This window comes from Bubalus kerabau, chromosome 3 (assembly GCF_029407905.1).
Source record: "Bubalus kerabau isolate K-KA32 ecotype Philippines breed swamp buffalo chromosome 3, PCC_UOA_SB_1v2, whole genome shotgun sequence".
In the NCBI taxonomy this organism is placed as follows: domain Eukaryota; kingdom Metazoa; phylum Chordata; class Mammalia; order Artiodactyla; family Bovidae; genus Bubalus; species Bubalus kerabau.
The window spans coordinates 103,188,258-103,212,606 of NC_073626.1; the positions used below are offsets into that span (position 1 = coordinate 103,188,258).

At 37.5% G+C, this 24,349-nt stretch overlaps 1 long non-coding RNA gene across 2 annotated transcripts in view; it reads left to right on the forward strand.

The window, feature by feature from the left end:
* LOC129646461 (uncharacterized) overlaps nt 1-24,349 on the forward strand; it is a 160,147-nt gene that overhangs the window by 103,987 nt on the left and 31,811 nt on the right. Inside the window, exon 3 of one of the 2 annotated variants that reach the window (XR_008711934.1) lies at nt 4,124-4,658. The exons of the other annotated variant lie outside the window; for it this stretch is intronic. This is a non-coding gene — a long non-coding RNA (uncharacterized LOC129646461). Of the gene's footprint in view, nt 1-4,123; nt 4,659-24,349 lie in introns of those variants that run through there. 2 annotated transcript variants of the gene reach the window in all.

Sequence of the window (24,349 nt, forward strand, 5' to 3'; positions counted from 1 at the left end):
GATCTTCCCAATCCAGGGATCAAACCCCTATTTTGTATGTCTCCTGCATTGACAGGTGGGTTCTTTACTGCTAGTGCCACCTAGGAAGCCCAATATAATATGCAAGCATAGGCAAATGGGAGAAGCTGGCACAGCTAATGTTTCTTCTACTCCTGATATGGACATTTGACCACATTAAGAGGCTACAAAAATTATTATTCCATTGCACTGACACATTATCTTTCAAAAAGTTGAAATTGTCAATAAGTCCATTTAAAATATGAATTTATATGTAGGATTGCTAATGATAAACCATTTTCTAAGTATGACATTTAAGCATGTTTATTTCATCTTTAGCTCAATTTTCAAAAATGTACTTTCATTTGTGTTTTGCAATATTTATATATAATAATGTTATAATGATAAGCACAAATATTTCAAAATAAGTAAACATGCATATATCAGGTGTGTCCTGAAAAATGGTTTACTGATAGATTGTTGTTGTTCATGTCTGACTCTGTGACCCCATGGATTGCAGGTTCCCAAGCTCCCCAAGCTCCCCTTTCCTTCACTATCTCCTGGAGTTTGCTCAAATTCATGTCCATTGAGTCAGTCATGCCATCCAACCATCCCATCCTCTGTCATCTCCTTGTCTTCATGCCCTTAATCTTTCCCAGCATCAGGGTCTTGACCATGATGAATTGGCTCTTTGCATCAGGTGGCCAAAGTTTTGGAGCTTCAGCATCAGTCCTTCCAGTGAATGTTCAGGGTTAATTTCCTTTATGATAGATTGGTTTGACCTCCTTGCTGTCCAAGGGACTCTCCAGGGTCTTCTCTAGTACCACAGTTTGAAAGCATCAATTGTTCAGCTTACTTACTGATAGATGGGCATTGTCAAAACAAATTAGTTCTTTTTCTAAAGCAGAGAATGTATTTCTTTCCTCAACATTAGTCATCCCTCTCTTGTTAAGCTCACCCAGAAAGCTTCAGCTTCTCCTTAATCTCTTCCTAGATTAGAAATGGACAGAACTGATACTTTATTATCATCTTTCCCTAGGAAAACTGAGGCATTCCCTAAGCCATGGCACTTAAATTCCTTCTCTCTGAAATGCTCATGCACTTGACTGGCATATAGATATTTTTATATTTTATTTGTTATTTATTCTTGCTGTTCTGTAGCCTATAGATTTGTCCATAAACCTATCAACTCAGTCTATAAAATGTTAGAAATGAGGAATTGAGTCAATGCAGCCTTGGGGGCAGTTATAGTTAACACTGGGAATCCACAGATACATGTCTGTTTTCATACAGATGAAACTCTTCTAGTGGTTTGTTTCCTGCACAAATCATTGTTTTCTCTTGTATGAGTATGCGGATTTTAAGCAAGGAGGCATAGTTAAAGGGGGAGGGCATCATTGTGTGATATGTTTGGTGGAAACTACTATGCTACCATTTCCTAAAGGTCATATTTTATTGAACAGACTTAATGATGTGAGCTAAATGGTGGATATCCCTTTTTATAACATGCAAGGGTGGATTTTAGTGTCCATTTGTTGTGTATGTTAAAAGGACATCTGAATGGCTCTTCCAGGAGAATGAAGGTAGAAGCCACACAGGGTAGTAGCTGTATTCACTTCATCTGGGAGCTTGTTAGAAATGCAAAAACCTTGGGCCCCAGGCCAGGAATTCCTGAATCAGAACCTCAAGATATAGGACCCAGAAATCTGCATTTTAACTAGCCCTCAGGGCTTTCCAGGTGGTGCTAATGGTAAAGAACCCACCTGCCAATGCAAGGAGATATAAGAGACTCCGGTTTGATCCCTGGGTTGGGAAGATCCCCTGGAGAAGGGCATGGAGATTCCTTGGACAGAAGTGCCTTTCTGGCTACAGTCCATGGGCAACTATCACTTTTTTCACACGGTTCTTAGATACATTAAAGTTTGAGCAGCACTCTCAGGGAAAAACAATAGTAATTTAGATTGTCAAATCAGAGTAGACATGAGCTCTTTCAACATTCTCCAGTAAACTATGTCACAGGTTCTTGTTAGCTACTATGATGCACTGATATATTTTAAAGCAGGGCATGAATTAGTCACATGATATTGCGTGGCAGTGAAAAATTATATTGTAATTTCTCAAACTGGTAGAGAATAAAGCCAAATAAAACAGTATTTTGTGGATTTCATGGGGTCGCAAAGAGTCGGACACGACTGAGCGACTGATCTGATCTGATCTGTGGAATTAAATTTGATGAGCATATAAAATACAAGAAAGAGTAAAGGTAATCCACGAAGGAAAGTAGCTTAATTTATGTACTAGTTATCACAATTGTACTGAAACAATGAAAGTCGCACAGTTGTGTGTTCGACTCTGCTACCCCATGGACTGTACAGTCCATGAAGTTCTTCAGGCCAGAACACTGGAGTGGGTAGCCTTTCCCTTCTCCAGGGGATCTTTCCAACCCAGGGATCGAACCCAGGTCTCCTGCGTTGCAGGTGGATTCTTTACAAGCTGAGCCACCAGGGAAGCCCAATGGGTTAAATAGTAGCACTTAACTAATGCTACCTATACTTATGTTTTCCTTCAAAGAAGAAAACCATGCCTCTTTTGAGAGAGGTGAATCTAGGTATTAGATCTATAGGAGGGGTAAGAAGGCCTGGGAGATGAGGCATAAAAAAAAAAAAATAGAAAGAGTTAAACATAAAAAAAAAAAATTGTCAGTATTTTCATGAAAATACAAGCTCAAGCTTGTTTATATGTGATTCAGTTTCAGCTTGTTAATTGCTGCTTGCATTCCAGTATTAGAGCATCATCTAGGCATTGAACTGTTACACTATCAACAAAAAGGGAAAAAAATAAACAGCAGTGCTTAACAACTCACTAACACTGATCCTATTTACTATGTGTCAATTTGTCACCCTTGGCTGCATAAGGAAAATATGCCATGTAGAAACTGATAGCCTGTTTGCCTAAATTACACATGCTTGTGTATAACCATTTATATTTTCAGCAGGGAGTGGCAAAATTTATGCTGTTTATTATCCATTGTGTCTAATTCAGATCCAAGCAATTTGAGGGCTGTTTATAGTTTCATTTAAATGAACGTTACCCAATGTAGGAAATCAGGCTAGCTTATCCTCCCTTAGTACTTAGTGGCTTAATGTAGTAGATGAGGATGAGGAAACTTTGGTTCTACCTTCATTTATACTTTATTGTTTCTTCCAGTTTTACTGAAAAATAACTGATACACAGCTCTGGATATGTTTCAAGCATTTGGTATAATGACTTGACTTGCATACATCATGAAATGATTACCATAATAAGTTTCATGACCATTCATCCTCTTATATAGATACAAATTCATTGACCTACAACACTGTTTTGGTTATTAGTGCACAATGTAGTGATTTGGTATTTTTGTACATTTCAAAATGATCACTATGATAAGTCTGATTACCATCTGCCACCATTCAATGATGTTACATAATTATTGACTATATTTCCCACACTATACATTTCATACTAGTGACTTATTTATTTTGTAGATGGAAGCTTGTACCTCTTACCTTATCTCATCTCATTACCCTATGCCCCTCTCCTCTGGCAACTGCTTGTTCTCTGTATCTAGGACTCTGTTTTGGTTTGTTATTTTTATTTGTTTTGTTTTTCAGATTCCACATATAAATGAAATTGTATGGTACATGTCTTTCTCTTACTTAGTTAACATAAAATCCTTTTGGTCCATTCATGTTGTGGCAAATGGCAAGATTTCATTCATTTTTATCCCTCAGCAATATTACATTGTGTATATATAATATACCCATTTTATATATATATAATATACTAAAATTAAATTATTACACTGTGTATATTATTAAAATTACATAATACATTGTGTATATATCATATACTATATAAAATATAATATGATGCAATATATTATATAACTATAATTGCATTATATCATTACATTGTGTATATAATTACACATTACATATTGCATTGTGTATATTATTACCTTGTGTATAATATTACATTGCATTTATATACTATGTTATACTGTATATAATATAATATGATATAATATAATATAATTAGAGCTTCCCTCATAGCTCGGTTGTTAAAGAATCCGCCTACAATGCAGGCAAGAGACCCTGGTTCGACTTCTGAGTCAGGAAGATCTGCTGGAGACGGGATAGGCTACCTACTCCAGTATTCTTGGGCTTCCCTTGTGGCTCAGCTGTTAAAGCATCTGCCTGCAATGCAGAAGACCTGGGTTCGATCCCTGGGTTGGAAGATCCCCTGGAGAAGAGAAAGGCTACCCACTCCAGTATTCTGGCCTGGAGAATTCCATGGACTCTATAGTCCATGGGGTTGCAATGAGTTGGACATGACTGAATGACTTTCACTCACTATATATAATAAATTTTTTTTATCCATTCATTTGATGATGGGCACTTAGTTTGCTTCCATATTTTGACTATTGAAAAGCTGCAGTGAACATACCTATATCTTTTTAAATTAACATTTTTATTTTCTTAGTATAAATACCCAGGAGTGAGACTGCTGGATAAATCTGTTACATATATGTAAACTAACAATGAACTATCAGAAAGTGAAATTAAGAAAATAATGTAATTTATAATCACATGTGAAAGAATAAAATATTTAGGAACTTTAAGGGGGTAAAATAATTGTACTTGGGAAACTATATGACACAAGTGAAAAAAAGTGAAGATGAAGCAAACAAATGGAAACATAAACTCTACTTATGGGTTGGAATAATTCATATTGTTAAAATGATCATAACCTCAAGGCTATCTGCAGATTCTGTATTCAGTTCACTTCAGTTCAGTTGCTATTTTGTCTGACTCCTTGCAACCCCATGGACTGCAGCACACCAGGCTTCCCTGACCATTACCAAGTCCCAGAGCTTACTCAAACTCATGTCCAGCGAGTTGGTGATGCCATCCAACCATCTCATCCTCTGTCATCCCTTTCTAGTCCAGCCTGCAATCTTTCCCAGCATCAGGGTCTTTTCGAATGAGTCAGTTCGTCACATCAGATGGTCAGAGTATTGGAGTTTCACCTTCGGCATCAGTCCTTTCAGTGAATATTCAGGACTGATTTCATTTAGAATGGACTGGTTGGATCTCCTTGCAGTCCAAGGGAGTCTCAAGAGTCTTCTCCAACACCATAGTTTAAAAGTATCAATTCTTCAGCGCTCATCTTTCTTTATAGTCCAACTCTTACATCCATACATGACCCCTGGAAAAACCATAGCATTGACTAGACAGACCTTTGTTGGCAAAGTAATGTCTCTGCTTTTTAATATGTTGTCTAGGTTGGTCATAGCTTTTCTTCCAAGGAGCAAGCATCTTTTAATTTCATCGCTGCAGTCACCATCTGCAGTGATTTTGGAGCCCCAAAATATAAGTCTGTCAGTTTCCAGTGTTTCCCCATCTATTTGCCATGAAGTGATGGGGCTGGATGCCATGATCTTAGTTTTCTGAATGTTGAGTTTTAAGCCAAATTTTTCACTCTTCTCTTTCACTTTCGTCAAGAGACTCTCCAGTTTCTCTTAGCTTTCTGCCATAAGGGTGGTGTCATCTGCATATCTGAGGTGATTGATATTTGTCACAGGAATCTTTATTCCAGTTGTGCTTCATCCAACCCAGTATTTCGCATGATGTACTCTGCATATAAGTTAAATAAGCAGGATGACAATATATAGACTTGCCATACTCCTTTACCAATTTGCCAGTCTCTTTTTCTATGTCTGTTTCTAACTGTTGCTTGCTGACCTGTGTACAGATTTCTCAGGAGGCTGGTCAGGTGGTCTGATATTCCCATCTCTGGAAGAATTTTCCACAGTTTGTTGTGATCCACACAGTCAAAGGCTTTGGCATAGTCAATATAGAAAAAGTAGATGTTTTTCCGAAACTCTCTTGCTTTTATGATGATCCAACTGTTGTTGGCAATTTGATCTCTGGTTCCTCTGCTGTTTCTAAATCCAGCTTGAACATCTTGAAGAACCATGGACAAAGATTCATGACATTGGAAAGAGGCAGTGATCAAGATCATCCCCAAGAAAAATAAATGCAAAAAGGCAAAATGGTTGTCTGAGGAGGCCTTACAAATAGCTGAGAAAAGAAGAGAAGCAAAAGGCAAAGGAGAAAATGAAAGATATACACATTTGAATTCAGAGTTCCAAATAATAGCAAGGAGAGATAAGAAAGCCTTCCTCAGTGTCAATGCAAAGAAACAGAGGAAAACAATAGAATTGGAAAGACTAGAGATCTCTTCAAGAAAATTAGAGATATCAAGGGAATATTCCACACAAAGATGGCACAATAAAGGACAGAAATGGTATGGACCTAACAGAAGCAGAAAATATTAAGACAAGGTGCGAAGAATACACAGAAGAACTATACAAAAAAGATCTTAATGACCGAGATAATCATGATGGTGTGATCACTCACCAAGAGCCAGACATCCTGGGGTGTGAAGTCAAGTGGGCCTTACGAAGCATCATACAAACAAAACTAGTGGAGGTGATGAAATTCCAGCTGAGCTATTTCAAATCCTAAAATATTATGCTGTGAAAGTGCTGCACTCAATATGCCAGCAAATTTGGAAAACAGCAGTGGCCACAGGACTGGAAAAGGTTAGTTTTCATTCCAATCCCAAAGAAAGGTAATGCCAAAGAATGCTCAAACTATCAGACAGTTGCACTCATCTCACATACTAGCAAAGTAATGCCCAAATTTTCCAAGCATGAACTGTGAACTTCCAGATTCAATGTAGCACCTATCTAAATACCCAATGGCATTTTTTATAGAACTAGAACAAATGATTTTAAAAATAATATGAAAACACAAACAATACCAGATAGTTATAACAATTTTGAATAAGAACAACAACACTGGATGTATCATACTCTCTCTGGTTTCAAACTGTACTATAAAGTTACAGTAATTAAAGCAGTATGGTACTGGCCCCTGGCTATATTTTTAACTTCTCCCATAACGACCCCTGGGACTTGTTTTTCCTGTATTTAAAACAAAGGACTTTAAGTAAATGAGTATTAAAAATTATATGATTCTATAAACATCAATTACTTTTGGGGCATAGTGCAGGGGAGGATGACCAGGAGAGATCTAATTTGAAATTAAGTTCAAGAGAAATTTACAATTCAAAATTTAACCATTGATCAAATGAAAATTATTTTGGAACCCAATATTAAATTATGCTTTTAAAATTTCTTTTTAAGAGAGAGTGTAGTATTATCCCATGATGAGAAGTCTTAGAAACACTATTAATAATTACAATACCGCTGAAAATTTGGCTCTCTTCCTGTGCTTTAGGTGCCTCTTCAGAGGCTTGTTGATATCATCAAAGTTTGCATTTGCATACTCTTTAGTGTAACAGTCTGGCACACTAGAATACTTGCATGTATAACTTAATAGCTCTTTAACAGAAAAGCATGACTTATATCACTCAATTTTAATGGTCCTCTAATACCTGTATTTAAATAGTTATTTCATTATTTAAATTAGAAAAAGAAATGTCTGCACCCAAGGGTAGACAAGACTTCTCCACAGAGTCTCCTTTATTATGGTCATGGACAAAAGGAAAGTCTTTCCTAAGGTACCTAGGGGAAATTTTTTGGAGGCAATCTATGGGTTCAGATCATGGGTTTGAAGATTTGTTCCCCAATCTGAATGGCAATCTCTAAAGATGAAATGAACTGTGTTTGCTCAGTGCTTTTGCTCTTGAGAGACACACCCTCCAACTTGAAGATGATTGTGTTTTCATATATTTTCTTACTCAGAATAGGTAGTTTATTTTGTGATTTGCTTTTTCCTGGTGGCTTAGTGGTAAAGAATCCACCTGCCAATGCAGGAGATGTGGGTTCAGTCCCTGGATCCAGAAGATCCTGTGGAGAAGGAATGGCAACCCACTCCATTATCGTCTGGGAAATCCCATGGACAGAGGAGCCTGGCAAGCTACAGTCCATGGGTTCACAGAAGAGTTAGGAATGCTTTAGTGATTAAAGGACCCTAGCATTTTGTGCTTTAAAAGCTGCGTTAATAGGTTTATCATGAATTTAAGGGCTTGTGAGTCAGGATGGTCCAGGTTAAATCCATTCTCTGTAACTTATGGGCCATGTACTTGACCTCTTTGAATCTCTTTCCTTACCCATAACATACAAAAACTACCTATCTTCAAAGGCTGATATAATGCATTAAATTATTTCCATAATGTCTGGAAAGCACTGAGCAGTTGATTAAGTGAGCAGTTTTTATTATAATTGAAGAAAAGGAGAACTTAGATTAGGGAGCTATATGACAGAAATAGCAACTGTGAAATCCAGGACAAAGTATAACCAATGAAAGAAAAGTAGATGCAAGAGTAAGGGCAGATTGGACAGAAATAAGGATGTAGAAATACACTGGGTTGGCTCCTAAAGGGCTGTCTATACCAAAATAAGAAATTTGAATTTTGTCATAAGGACAATAGACAGCAATAGAAATATATTTGTCTGAGTGATTGACCTGATTTATGTTTAGAAGTTTTATTCCCTTGTCTTTGACTCCTTGATTTGTTCCAATTACTGCTACCATCCTGTCCCGTTGGTTTTGTACCCTTTTTTCCTCAGGGACTGGCTCCATACTTTTGTTTTCTGTATCCCTGAGTTGTCTGCTTGACCAAAACCCAACTTTTATTCATTCCTTGGCTCTTTCTTCTCCAGGTTTTCAGATTTGCCATGTAATTCTGGTCTTTTGAGTCCCCAGGGCAAGTCCATCCACCAGCCTATATCCTGCCTGGGCACCCCTCTTGGGCAGAAGTAGAGAAAAAACAAAAACAAAAAACAAAACAGCAGTCCTGCTTTCACTGAATTTCCTTTGCCTTTGCCACTTAAGATTAGCTCTTTCTCCTTCAGAGCATCGCTCCCCTTAATATAACACTATGCTTTCACTTTAATCCTCTTTTTAAACTCTTCTATGTCTTGTCCAGTAACATTAAAAAAAAAAAAAGAAAAAATTTACTGTGTGGTATCATAGTTTAAGGCAAAAGGCAAAATCTTTGATGTCAGACAGATTAAATTTTAATGTCAGTACTAACTCTTACTAATCACATTAATTTGGGCAGGTTGTATAGCCTCTGTGTCTCAGTTCCTTTATCTGTAAAATGAGATTGTTATATTTATTGTGATTTTAAGTTTGTTAAATTTATAGCAAGTCATGATTTGGTAAGAAGACCTGCAAATACTGAGCTGTTGGGATACCAACATTTTTTTGGTGATGGTATGTAGACATTTGAGCATCTGCAGCCTCTTTCCCAATGTCATAATTCTTATTTTCCTTCTTCTCCCAGAAGACTTGCTTCTCTTCTTCTGACTCTGAGCACCTCATAGGGTACACACCTCTCTATGTTTTATAGATATGATTTAGGGTGATCTTGATAATTTAGACTTGAAAAGCAAAATCTAGGAAAAGAATATTGTTTTCATACAACTTTTCTTTGGGACTTTTCATAAAAATTTGGACAAATTTACGCAAAAAAAATTGATAACCGTGTTAGGTGAAGAGAAAAACATGTAAATTATTTTAAAACAAAGTATAAATATCTCAATAAATTTCTTGGCATGTATGTTGCTACATTTGAATTATATTACAATCTCAAGTTCTATAGAGTCAACAAAAACAAGACCAGGAGCTGACTGTGGCTCAGATCATGAACTCCTTATTGCCAAATTCAGACTTAAATTGAAGAAAGTAGGGAAAACCACTAGACCATTCAGGTATGACCTAAATCAAATCCCTTATGATTATACAGTGGAAGTGAGAAATAGATTTAAGGCACTAGATCTGATAGATAGAGTGCCTGATGAACTATGGATGGAGGTTTGTGACATTGTACAGTAGACAGGGATCAAGACCATCCCCATGGAAAAGAAATGCAAAAAAGCAAAATGGCTGTCTAAGGAGGCCTTATAAATAGCTGTGAAAAGAAGAGAAGAGAAAAGCAAAGGAGAAAAGGAAAGATATAAGCATCTGAATGCAGAGTTCCAAAGAATAGCAAGAAGAGATAAGAAAGCCTTCCTCAGCAGTCAATGCAAGGAAATAGAGGAATACAACAGAATGGGAAATACTAGAGATCTCTTCAAGAAAATTAGAGATACCAAGGGAACATTTCATGCAAAGATGGGCTCGGTAAAGGACAGAAATGGTATGGACCTAACAGAAGCAGAAGATATTAAGAAGAGGTGGCAGGAATACACAGAAGAACTGTACAAAAAAGATCTTCATGACCCAGATAATCATGATGGTGTGATCACTGACCTAGAGCCAGACATCCTGGAATGTGAAGTCAAGTGGGCCTTAGAAAGCATCACTACGAACAACGCTAGTGGAGGTGATGGAATTCCAGTTGAGCTATTTCAAATCCTGAAAGATGATGCTGTGAAAGTGCTGCATTCAATATGCCAGCAAATTTGGAAAACTCAGCAGTGGCCACAGGACTGGAAAAGGTCAGTTTTCATTCCAATCCCAAAGAAAGGCAATGCCACAGAATGCTCAAACTACCATACAATTGCACTCATCTCGCATGCTAGCAAAGTAATGCTCAAAATTCTCCCAGCCAGGCTTCAGCAATACGTGAACCGTGGACTTCCAGACGTTCAAGCTAGTTTTAAAAAGGCAGAGGAACCAGAGATCAAATTGCCAACATGCACTGGATCATTGAAAAAGCAAGAGAGGACCAGAAAAACATCTATTTCTGCTTTATTGACTATGTCAAAGCCTTTGACTGTGTGGATGACAATAAACTGTGGACAATTCTGAAAGAGAGGGGAATACCAGACCACCTGACCTGCCTCTTGAGAAACCTGTATGCAGGTCAGGAAGCAACAGTTAGAATTGGACATGGAACAACAGACTGGTTCCAAATAGGAAAAGGAGTTCGTCAAGGCTGTATATTGTCACACTGCTTATTTAACTTCTATGCAGAGTACATCATGAGAAGCACTGGGCTGGAAGAAGCACAAGCTGGAATCAAGATTTCCAGGAGAAATATCAATAACCTCAGATATGCAGATGACACCACCCTTATGGCAGAAAGTGAAGAGGAACTAAAAAGCCTCTTGATGAAGGTGAAAGTGGAGAGTGAAAAAGTTGGCTTAAAGCTCAACATTCAGAAAATGAAGATCAAAAAAAAAGAAAAAAAAGAAAACGACGATCGTGGCCCCCGGTCCCATCACTTCATGGGAAATAGATGGGGAAACAGTGGAAACAGTGTCAGACTTTATTTTTGGGGTCTCCAAAATCACTGCAGATGGTGACTGCAGCCATGAAATTAAAAGATGCTTACTCCTTGGAAGGAAAGTTATGACCAACCTAGATAGCATATATAAAAGCAGAGACATTACTTTGCCAACAGAGGTCCGTCTAGTCAAGGTTATGGTTTTTCCTGTGGTCATGTATGGATGTGAGAGTTGGACTGTGAAGAAGGCTGAGCACCGAAGAATTGATGCTTTTGAACTGTGGTGTTGGAGTAGACTCTTGAGAGTCCCTTGGACTGCAAGGAGATCCAACCAGTACATTCTAAAGGAGATCAGCCCTGGGATTTCTTTGGAAGGACTGATGCTAAAGCTGAAACTCCAGTGCTTTGGCCACCTCATGTGAAGAGTTGACTCATTGGAAAAGAGTCTGATGCTGGGAGGGATTGGGGACCAGAGGAGAAGGGGACAGCAGAGGATGAGATGGCTGCATGGCATCACTGACTCGATGGACATGAGTCTGAGTGAACTCCAGGAGTTGGTGATGGACAGGGAGACCTGGCGTGCTGCGATTCATGGGGTCGCAAAGAGTCAGACAAGACTTAGCGACTGAACTGAACTGAACAATTTCAAGCAATGTTAGCTTCCTTCTTCTTGTTTCCATTTTTTTTTCATTTTCCTCAAATCTGATGTATTGATTAATTTAAAGGAAAAAGGCTATCACTGACCAAGTAAAACAGCAATTTGAGATGTTAAGGTGATAGTAAGAAATTTCTTCCCTCTGTCCCCATTGTCACTGCTCCCACTTCGCCTCCAGACCTTTCTGCATGCAATGCCTCAGTGTAATGAGAAGGCTGAAGCCCTTTTAAAATATTTCCTAATAGCTTTTAATCTTCACCCCTCCCTCTTCCCTTTTGCCAGATCAGCTAATCACCCACATCTGGACAAGATGGTAAGAAAGCCTACGTGCCTAGTCTCTTTTCCTTGGCTCTCAGAAACCATTTCAAATGAGGTTCTGAAATCCCATCATTATGTAAGCTCTAAACCTTCTTAAACTCTCTGGATGTATGTGTGACATTCAGTCTAAACATCAGAACCAAAGTTGGTGTGAGAGTCCAACTGCCTCTGCAAGTGACCATAACACTTAGCAAGATGATACAATTTAAATATATGTGTGTGTGTGTGTGTGTGTGTGTGTGTATATATATATATATATATATAACCAAGTCATTGACTTTAAATTTTAACAGTCTTTGCAATTTAAAGCACACAATGGTTATGTATCTAAAACAAGCTTTATTTGTGGGCCCAGTGTTGTTTGCCTGTAAAGTTCAGCATCTTGGCAACTTTTAGAATGTATTGACTATACAAGTAGTAGCTGTATAAATATGGGTTTGCAACCCCAATTACATTTCCAGTAAGCAAATGGAATGAAGAGTTTTAGGAGTAAAAATCACCATGCATGCTTAGTCCTAGAGGTAAAATCCCAGGGGCTTCTGTGGAGGCATAAAATAGCCTCTGCCTCACTTTCCAGCTATAGCTCAAGAAACCTGAAAACTTCTTAAGAGAAGTCTCACCCAGCATGGCACTAGAAAAGCATGCCACCTGACCCTCAACTCCTGTATAGTATAGAGAAAGCAGGTGGTCCAGGAAGAAGGATGAAAAATGAATAAGCAGTGAAAGCTGAGAAAGTTGAAAGGCTGAGAAAGCTGGGAGGAGGCCAAGGAAGATGTAGGGAAAACCTGAGTAGAGGCCATATCTGAGGCCTTGGCTACCAGAGAGGTTGGTGGTGCATGTTTCCTGGAGACCAGGCAGGACTCATAGATCTAACTGCATACCACCTTCCCACTTGAAAGTCTAATAGACAACCTCAAGTTTAATAGTGCTACTCTTTCTCCTATATTAATCTATAACTTAATAATGATCCAATAACATTAAACCCTAAATATTGGTGGCTTACAGCAATATTTATCTTTTTACCCATGGATCTTCAGGTCAGCTGTGGTTGCTCTGTTCCAGGCTGTGCAGGTTTAGGTTTGCTCTGCATGTTTTCTCAGTGTGAGACCTAAGCTGCAGGGAGAGATCCTAAGGAGTACCTGTCTTCATGGTAGAGGCCAAAGTACAAACAAGATAAAAGAAATGTGCAAAGCCTCCATGTCGGATTACTACATGGTTACTTCTGTCAGTGTTCTATTGGAGAGGAGACGAATCATAGCTTTAAAAATGGATTTTAAAAAAATCCATCATAAAAAATGTTCAGATGTTTATAGCACAAAATCTGGGACACACAGGAAAATGTCATAGTCCACTGATGATACTTTGATGTATGCATTATGTAGCAGTTAAGATTGTATTGGATATGTAGTTTTGCTTCTCTTTTTTTAGACTTTCATTTGTAAAGTATTATAAAAATTATATAAAAATTATTTAAGTACTAAATAATATTCTATAGTATATATGAACTATAGTTTTCTCTCTTTTTTTGATAAGGGGGATTTCTAGTCTTCATTTTTAAAAAAAAATTTATTGGGATATAGTTGATTTGTTAATTTCAGATGTACTAGCAAAGTGAATCAGTAATACATAAACATATATTGACTCTGTTTTAGCTCTCTTTTCCCTTATATGAACTATAAATTTCTTAACTATATTCCTCCTAAAGGATATTAAAACTGCTTCCCATTATTTAATCATATTTTTCTGCAATAAGCATCTTTTAAAGAACTAGTTTCAAATCACAAGGCATTTGACAGTCATTCCATTAATACGAATCCCATGAAATTACTGATATTTGATAACATTGACTTTAAAAATAGCAATTTCATAATTAAGCTGAATGAATACATTTATCAATAAGTCTAACATAAAATCTAATTCATAATCTTACACCTTAATTTATCCTCTTTAATTAAATCTATTTTTCTTAAACATGTACATTATAAATTGAAATCAATTTCTTATTTCTGTTTTCTGTTTTGTTTAATTACTTGTATTCAACCAAAGGTTTTCTTTAATCAAATATTATTATACATAAGCATTATATCACTTACCTTATTTTGCCAGGAATTGGCAGGTGTGAATGAGCTTTAGAAACATAACCAATTTGTAACACTGAAGAAATTTGATACTTAAAATATTAATAAAATAAAGCTGTTTTTTGAATATTAAGATGTGGGGTGAATTTTTTTAAAGATCACATGGCCAGAATAGACATGGAATGCTAATGTGTCTTTTAACTATATATAATTTCTGTGCCTTATGTTTACTAAGCTGTTTATTCTTAATTGTCTTTGTAGTATACAAAATATACACACAGACACTTGTTTCATTATGTAAAATTTATTTTTATTCTATTGCTTTAGTAAACATTACTAAAGGAGTAGAAAGATGAAAAACATGCAATTTATACCATATTATCAAAATAAGTTTTAACATAAATAGAGGAAAACAATTTCACTTATATATTAAGAAATAGCTTGGGGGGGAGGAGCTAAGATGGCAGAGGAGTAGGACGGGGAGAACACTTTCTCCCCCACAAGTTCATCAAAAGAACATTTAAACGCCGAGTAAATTCCACAAAACAACTTCTGAATGCCGGCAGAGGACATCAGGCACCCAGAAAAGCAACCCAAGTCTTCGAAAGGAGGTAGGAAAAAAATATAAAAGACAAAAAAAGAGACAAAAGAGGGAGGGACGGAGTTCCATCCCAGGAAGGGAGTCTTAAAAAGAGAGAAGTTTCCAAACACCAGGAAACCTTCTCACTGCCGAATCTGTGCCAAGCCTTGGAAGCACAGAGGGCAGCATAACAGGGAGGAAAAATAAATAAACAATTAAAACCCACACATTGCGAGCCCTACGGCAACTCCCCTAGCAGAGAAGCAGCGCAGACACCTGCATCCGCCATTAGCAAGCGGGGGCTGGGCAGGGAGGCGCGGCGCGGGCTGCATCGCAAGGATCTGGCCTGAATACCCTGAGCGCTATCTGAGCGAAATAATTTGGGCTAGCAAACCAGACTGTGGGATATCTACCACGCAAAAAGCCAGCCCTAACCTAAGACACCGCTAGGCCCGCGCACAGAACAAAGGACTGAACAGAGATAGCCGGCGGCAGACCATCCCCCTCCGGTGACAGGCAGCCAGAGCCGGAAGGGGACAATCACAGCCCCAGAGAGACATTATCTATAAAACTGTAAGCAGGCTTCTTTGCTAACTAAAACTTCTTGGGGGTCTGGACGGTCAACATCTGCCTGAGAAGGTGTGCCTGTTGCATACCTAGATAACCGGCGGGGAGGCGATAAGTCGCAGCAATCGCGCATGCCAAACACCTCATCACCTGAGGTGCTCGGATCTGGGAAGGGCACAAAATGCAGGCCCAACTGAGAGTCTGCACCTCTGAGGACTACCCAAGTGCCTGAACCTGAGCGGCTTGGACCTGGGAAGTGCAGGCAGCCCAGGGCCGGCCTCGAATGGTTCCCGGTGGAGCAACCTAGAGCCTGAGCAGTGTGGGCAGGGAGGCTACACGTGCTGTGAACAGTGTGGCTGAGGCACTGCGAGCACACGCCAGTGTTATTTGTTTGCAGCATCCCTCCCTACTTCCCCACAGCGTGACTGAACAAGTGAGCCTAAAAAAAAAAAAAGTGTCCTCCATCGTCCCCTTTGTGTCAGGGCAGAAACCAGACACTGAAGAGACCAGCAAACAGAAAAAGCTATAACAGAGGGAACTGCCTTGGAAGCTACAGGCAATAGATTAAAACCCTGTGGTTACTACCAACTGCATAGGAAGGGGCCTATAGATCTTGAGAAATATAAGTCGGACCAAGGAACTAGCCAAAAATGAACTGAACCCACAATACTCACGACAAAACCGGAGAAAGTCCTAGATATATTTTTACTATTTTTACGATCATTCTTTCTTTCTTTTTTTTTTTATTTTTATTTTTTAATTAAAAAAAAGTTTTTAAGTCCTCTATTATTCCTTTAATTTTCACTTTTATAACCGATTACTTTGCAAAAAAAAAAAAAAAAGAGAGAAGACCCTATTCTTTTTTTAAAGCAAACTTCATATATATATTTTTTTATAATTTTTTGACCTTGTTTTTTCTTTTTCTTTTTCTTTTTTCCCCCTTCTTTTCTTTAACATTGTATTTTTGAAATTCTAAACTCTACTCTAGATTTTTAATTTTAGCTTTTTCGTATTTGTTATCAATTTTGTACCTATAGTTTTTTTTTTTATATAATTTCTGTGACCCTTTTTTAATTTTTCTTTTTCTTTTTCTCTGTTTCTTTCTCTTCTTCTTTTAAATAACATTGTATATCTGAAATTCCAAACTCTACTCTAGATTTTTAATTTATGCTTTTTGGTATCTGTTATCAATTTTGTACCTGTATTTTCTTTATAATTTATGTGACTTTGTTTGTTCTTCTTTGTTTTTTTTTTTTCCCTCTCTCTCTCTTTCTTTTCTTCTTCTTTTTTTAAACATTGTATTTTTGAAATTCCAAACTCTACTCTAGATTTTTAACTTTTGCTTTTTGGTATTAGTTATCAATTCTGTACCTATATTTTCTTTATAATTTTCACGACCTTGTTTGTTTTTGTTTGTTCATTTTTTCTCTCTTTCTTTTCCTTCTTCTTTTCTTTAACATCATATTTTTGAAATTCCAAACTCTACTCTAGATTTTTAATTTTTGCTTTTATGTATTTGTTACCAATTTTGTACCTTTAAGAACCCAATCTTCAGGACCCATTTTTCACTAGGGAGAGAGATTACTGGCTTGACTGCTCTCTCTCCCTTTGGACTCTCCTTTTTCTCCACCAGGTCGCCTTTGTCACCTCCCTAACCCCTCTCTATTCTACCCAACTCTGTGAATTTCTGTGTGTTCCAGATGGTGGAGAACACTTAGGGAACTGATTACTGGCTGGATCTGTCTCCCTCCTTTTCATTCCCCCCTTTTATCCTCCTGGCCACCTCTGTCACCTTCCTCCTTCTTCTCTTCTCTGTATAACTCCGTGAACAACACTGAGTGGTCCAGTTGTGGAATGCACATAAGGAAGAGATTACTGGCTAGCCCACTCTCTCCTCTATTGATCCCACCTCATCTCATTCGGGTCACCTCTAACTCCCTCCTCCCACTTCTCTTCTCCATGTAACGCTGTGAACCTCTCTGGGTGACCCTCACGGTAGAGAAATTTTTCATCTTTAATGTAGATGCTTTATCAATGGTGCTGTATAGAAGGAGAAGCTTTGAAACTACTGTACAAATAAGACCGATAACTGGAAGCAGGAGGCTTAAGTCCAAACCCTGACTCCAGGGAGCTCATGACTCCAAGGAACATTAATTGACAGGAGCTCATCAAATGCCTCCATACCTGCACTGAAACCAAGCACCACACAAGGGCCAACAAGTTCCAGGGCAAGACATACCAAGCAAATTCTCCAGCAACAAGGAACACAGCCCTGAGCTCCAAGATACAGGCAGCCCAAAGTCACCCCAAAACTATAGACATCCCATAACTCATTACTGGACATTTCGTTGCACTCCAGAGAGAATACAGCCCCACCCACCAGAACACCGACACAAGCTTCCCTAACCAAGAAAACTTGACAAGCCACCTGTACAAACCCACACAGAGCGAGGAAATGCCACAATAAAGAGAACTCCACAAACTGCCAGAATGCAGAAAGGACACCCCAAACGCAGCAATTTAAACAAGATGAAGAGACAGAGGAATACCCAGCACATAAAGGAACAGGATAAAAGCCCACCAAACCAAACCAAAGAGGAAGAGATAGGGAATCTACCTGATAAAGAATTCCGAATAATGATAGTGAAATTGATCCAAAATCTTGAAATCAAAATGGAATCACAGATAAATAGCCTGGAGACAAAGATTGAGAAGATGCAAGAAAGGTTTAACAAGGACCTAGAAGAAATAAAAGAGAGGCAATATATAATGAATAATGCAATAAATGAAATTAAAAACACTCTGGAGGCAACAAATAGTAGAATAACAGAGGCAGAAGATAGGATTAGTGAATTAGAAGATAGAATGGTAGAAATAAATGAATCAGAGAGGATAAAAGAAAAACGAATTAAAAGAAATGAGAACAATCTCAGAGACCTCCAGGACAATATTGAACACTACAACATTCAAATCATAGGGGTCCCAGAAGAAGAAGACAAAAAGAAAGACCATGAGAAAATACTTGAAGAGATAGTAGTTGAAAAATTCCCTAAAATGGGGAAGGAAATAATCACCCAAGTCCAAGAAACCCAGAGAGTCCCAAACAGGATAAACCCAAATGAAACACCCCAAGACACATATTAATCAAATTAACAAAGATCAAACACAAAGAACAAATATTAAAAGCAGCAAGGGAAAAACAACAAATAACACACAAGGGAATTCCCATAAGGATAACAGCTGATCTTTCAACAGAAACTCTTCAAGCCAGGACGGAATGGCAAGACATACTTAAAGTGATGAAAGAAAATAACCTACAGCCCAGATTATTGTACCCAGCAAGGATCTCATTCAAGTATGAAGGAGAAATCAAAAACTTTTCAGACAAGCAAAAGCTGAGAGAATTCAGCACCACCAAACCAGCTCTCCAACAAATACTAAAGGATATTCTCTAGACAGAAAACACAAAAATGGTGTATAAAATCGAACCCAAAACAATAAAGTAAATGGCAATGGGATCATACTTATCAGTAATTACCTTAAACGTAAATGGGTTGAATGCCCCAACCAAAAGACAAAGACTGGCTGAATGGATACGAAAACAAGACCCCTATATATGTTGTCTACAAGAGACCCACCTCAAAACAGGGGACACATACAGACTGAAAGTGAAGGGCTGGAAAAAGATTTTCCATGCAAATAGGGACCAAAAGAAAGCAGGAGTAGCAATACTTATATCAGATAAAAAACACTTTAAAACAGAGGCTGTGAAAAGAGACAAAGATGGTCACTACATAATGATCAAAGGATCAATCCAAGAATAAAATATAACAATTATAAATATATATGCACCCAACACGGGAGTGCCGCAGTATGTAAGACAAACGCTAACAAGTATGAAAGGAGAAATTAACAATAACACGAGAATAGTGGGAGACTTTAATACCCCACTCACACCTATGGATAGATCAACTAAACAGAAAAGTAACAAGGAAACACAAACTTTAAACGATAAAATAGACCAGTTAGACCTAATTGATATCTATAGGACATTTCATCCCAAAACAATGAATTTCACCTTTTGCTCAAGCGCACATGGAACCTTCTCCAGGATAGATCACATCCTGGGCCATAAATCTAGCCTTGGTAAATTCAAAAAAATAGAAATCATTCCAAGCATCTTTTCTGATCACAATGCAGTAAGATTAGATCTCAATTACAGGAGAAAAACTATTAAAAATTCCAACATATGGAGGCTGAAAAACACGCTGCTGAATAACCAACAAATCACAGAAGAAATCAAAAAAGAAATCAAAATTTGCATAGAAATGAATGAAAATGAAAACACAACAACCCAAAACCTATGGGACACTTTAAAAGCAGTCCTAAGGGGAAAGTTCATAGCAACACAGGCATACCTCAAGAAACAAGAAAAAAGTCAAATAAATAACCTAACCCTACACCTAAAGCAACTAGAAAAGGAAGAAATGAAGAACCCCAGGGTTAGTAGAAGGAAAGAAATCTTAAAAATTAGGGCAGAAATAAATGCAAAAGAAACAAAAGAGACCATAGAAAAAATCAACAAAGCCAAAAGCTGGTTTTTTGAAAGGATAAATAAAATTGACAAACCATTAGCCAGACTAATCAAGAAACAACGGGAGAAAAATCAAATCAATAAATTAGAAATGAAAATGGAGAGATCACAACAGACAACACAGAAATACAAAGGATCATAAGAGAGTACTATCAACAATTATATGCCAATAAAATGGACAACGTGGAAGAAATGGACAAATTCTTAGAAAAGTACAATTCTCCAAAACCGGACCAGGAAGAAATAGAAAATCTTAACAGACCCATCACAAGCACGGAAATTGAAAATGTAATCAAAAATCTTCCAGCTTACAAAAGCCCAGGTCCAGACGGCTTCACAGCTGAATTCTACCAAAAATTTAGAGAAGAGCTAACACCTATTCTGCTCAAACTCTTCCAGAAAATTGCAGAGGAAGGTAAACTTCCAAACTCATTCTATGAGGCCACCATCACCCTAATACCAAAACCTGACAAAGATCCCACAAAAAAAGAAAACTACAGGCCACTATCACTGATGAACATAGATGCAAAAATCCTTAACAAAATTCTAGCAATCAGAATCCAACAACACATTAAAAAGATCATACACCATGACCAAGTGGGCTATCCCAGGGATGCAAGGATTCTTCAATATCCGCAAATCAATCAATGTAATACACCACATTAACAAATTGAAAAATAAAAACCATATGATTATCTCAATAGATGCAGAGAAAGCCTTTGACAAAATTCAACATCCATTTATGATAAAAACTCTCCAGAAAGCAGGAATAGAAGGAACACACCTCAACATAATAAAAGCTATATATGACAAACCCACAGCAAACATTATCCTCAATGGTGAAAAATTGAAAGCATTTCCTCTAAAGTCAGGAACAAGACAAGGGTGCCTACTTTCACCATTACTATTCAACATAGTTTTGGAAGTTTTGGCCACAGCAATCAGAGCAGAAAAAGAAATAAAAGGAATCCAAATTGGAAAAGAAGAAGTAAAGCTCTCACTATTTGCAGATGACATGATCCTCTACATAGAAAACCCTAAAGACTCCACCAGAAAATTACTAGAACTAATCAATGATTATAGTAAAGTTGCAGGATATAAAATCAACACCCAGAAATCCCTTGCATTCCTATACACAAATAATGAGAAAACAGAAAGAGAAATTAAGGAAACAATTCCATTCACCATTGCAATGGAAAGAATAAAATACTTAGGAATATATCTACCTAAAGAAACTAAAGACCTATATATAGAAAACTATAAAACACTGGTGAAAGAAATCAAAGAGGACACTAACAGATGGAGAAATATACCATGTTCATGGATTGGAAGAATCAATATAGTGAAAATGAGTATACTACCCAAAGCAATTTATAGATTCAATGCAATCCCTATCAAGCTACCAATGGTATTCTTCACAGAGCTAGAACAAATAATTTCACAATTTGTATGGAAATACAAAAAACCTCGAATAGCCAAAGCTATCTTGAGAAAGAAGAATGGAACTGGAGGAATCAGCCTACCTGACTTCAGGCTCTATTACAAAGCCACAGTTATCAAGACAGTATGGTACTGGCACAAAGACAGAAATATTGATCAATGGAGCAAAATAGAAAGCCCAGAGATAAATCCACGCACATATGGACACCTTATCTTTGACAAAGGAGGCAAGAATATACAATGGATTAAAGACAATCTCTTTAACAAGTGGTGCTGGGAAAACTGGTCAACCACTTGTAAAAGAATGAAACTAGAACACTTTCTAACACGGTATACAAAAATAAACTCAAAATGAATTAAAGATCTCAATGTAAGACCAGAAACTATAAAACTCCTAGAGGAGAACATAGGCAAAACACTCTCTGACATACATCACAGCAGGATCCTCTATGACCCACCTCCCAGAATATTGGAAATAAAAGCAAAAATAAACAAATGGGACCTAATTAAACTTAAAAGCTTCTGCACAACAAAGGAAATTATTAGCAAGGTGAAAAGGCAGCCTTCAGAATGGGAGAAAATAATAGCAAATGAAGCAACTGACAAACAACTAATCTCAAAAATATACAAGCAACTCCTACAGCTCAATTCCAGAAAAATAAATGACCCAATCAAAAAATGGGCCAAAGAACTAATAGACATTTCTCCAAAGAAGACATACAGATGGCTAACAAACACATGAAAAGATGCTCAACATCACTCATTATCAGAGAAATGCAAATCAAAACCACTATGAGGTACCATTTCACGCCAGTCAGAATGGCTGCGATCCAAAAGTCTACAAGCAATAAATGCTGGAGAGGGTGTGGAGAAAAGGGAACCCTCTTACACTGTTGGTGGGAATGCAAACTAGTACAGCCACTATGGAGAACAGTGTGGAGATTCCTTAAAAAACTGGAAATAGAACTGCCTTATGACCCAGCAATCCCACTGCTGGGCATACACACTGAGGAAACCAGAAGGGAAAGAGACAAGTGTACCCCAGTGTTCATCGCAGCACTGTTTATAGTAGCCAGGACATGGAAGCAACCTAGATGCCCATCAGCAGATGAATGGATAGGAGAGCAGTGGTACATATACACAATGGAGTATTACTCAGCCATTAAAAAGAATACATTTGAATCCGTTCTAATGTAGTGGATGAAACTGGAGCCTATTATACAGAGTGAAGTAAGCCAGAAAGAAAAACACCAATACAGTATACTAACGCATATATATGGAATTTAGAAAGATGGTAACAATAACCCTGTATACGAGACAGCAAAAGAGACACTGATGTATAGATCAGTCTTATGGACTCTGTGGGAGAGGGAGAGGGTGGGGAGATTTGGGAGAATGACATTGAAACATGTATAATATCATGTATGAAACGAGTCGCCAGTCCAGGTTCGATGCACGATACTGGATGCTTGGGGCTGGTGCACTGGGTCGACCCAGAGGGAGGGTATGGGGAGGGAGGAGAGAAGAGGGTTCAGGATGGGGAACACAGGTATACCTGTGGCCGATTCATTTTGATAAAAACTAATACAATATTGTAAAGTTTAAAAATAAAATTAAATTAAAAAAAAAGAAAAAGAAATAGCTTAATATAATATCAACATAATTATATTGTTAGAATATATCTCTTGATAAAAGTAACTAATAAAAGTTGATTATTCAGCTACTCTTGTTTATTTATGTACCATGTATTATTTATTCCTTGAAAACAGTTTTACGGGAAGGCAATTTGTTTAACATGCATTTTATATTATAGATCTAGTAGATTTGTTGGTAATGGATAAATGTAGCTTACTCTGTCCCTGGTGGCTCAGATGGTAAAGAATCTGCCTACAATGCAAGAGACGTGGGCTCGATCCTTGGGTTGGGAAGATCCCCTGGAGGAGCACATGGCAACCCATTCCAGTATTCTTCCCTGGAGAATCCCATGGACAGAGGAGCCTGGTGGGCTACAGTCCATGGGGTCACAGAGTTGGACACAACTTGAGTGACTAATACTTTCACTGTTAAATTAAGAGGAATTCTAAGGTAGAAAACTTTCTCAAGGGCTAACTTACAAATATCCATAGGCAATAAAGGTACAATAAATTCAGAGATATCACTTATATTGACTTCTCGTGCGGCAATATTTGGTGAGGGAGAATCTTTAATAAAGCATAAATATATAAGAAGGATTTGAATAGTTTAATAGTCAGACATACAATTTAAAATAATAAGCTGCTCTATTATCACCATTAGTAATATTTGTATAGAACTTTATAGCTTTTAAAATAATGCCTCATCTAATTTTTCCTATGGTCCCAGAAGTGCAGTGAAACTTTCCACACATTAGAGGTTGAGAAAAAAAGGGACTTCAGATATCCTTTAGTCCAATAGCCTAATTTCACAGCTGAGTAAACCAAATGTCAATGTACTGACACTCTTTGTGCTTATGATTGTGAGAGGATTACACTTACTGATAAATCTTCTGAATTGCTTCCCATAGCTTATCTCAGCAGTGGGGCCATGCCATAGAGAAGTGGAAATGCAAGCAGGGTTCAAGATAAAAATACAGAACATCCATTAAACTTGAATTTCAGATTAACAATGATTTTTTAAATTATAAATACATTTCATTTAAGATTTGGGATATACAGGCTTACCTTGTTTTATTGTCCTTTGCTTTATTGTGCTTCACAGCTATTGTGTTTTTTACAAATTGAAAATTTGTATCAATCTTATGTCTATCGGTGCCAGTTTTTCCACAACATTTAATCACCTTATGTCTCTGAGTCACATTTTGAAACTTCTCATAATATTTCAGACCTTTTCCT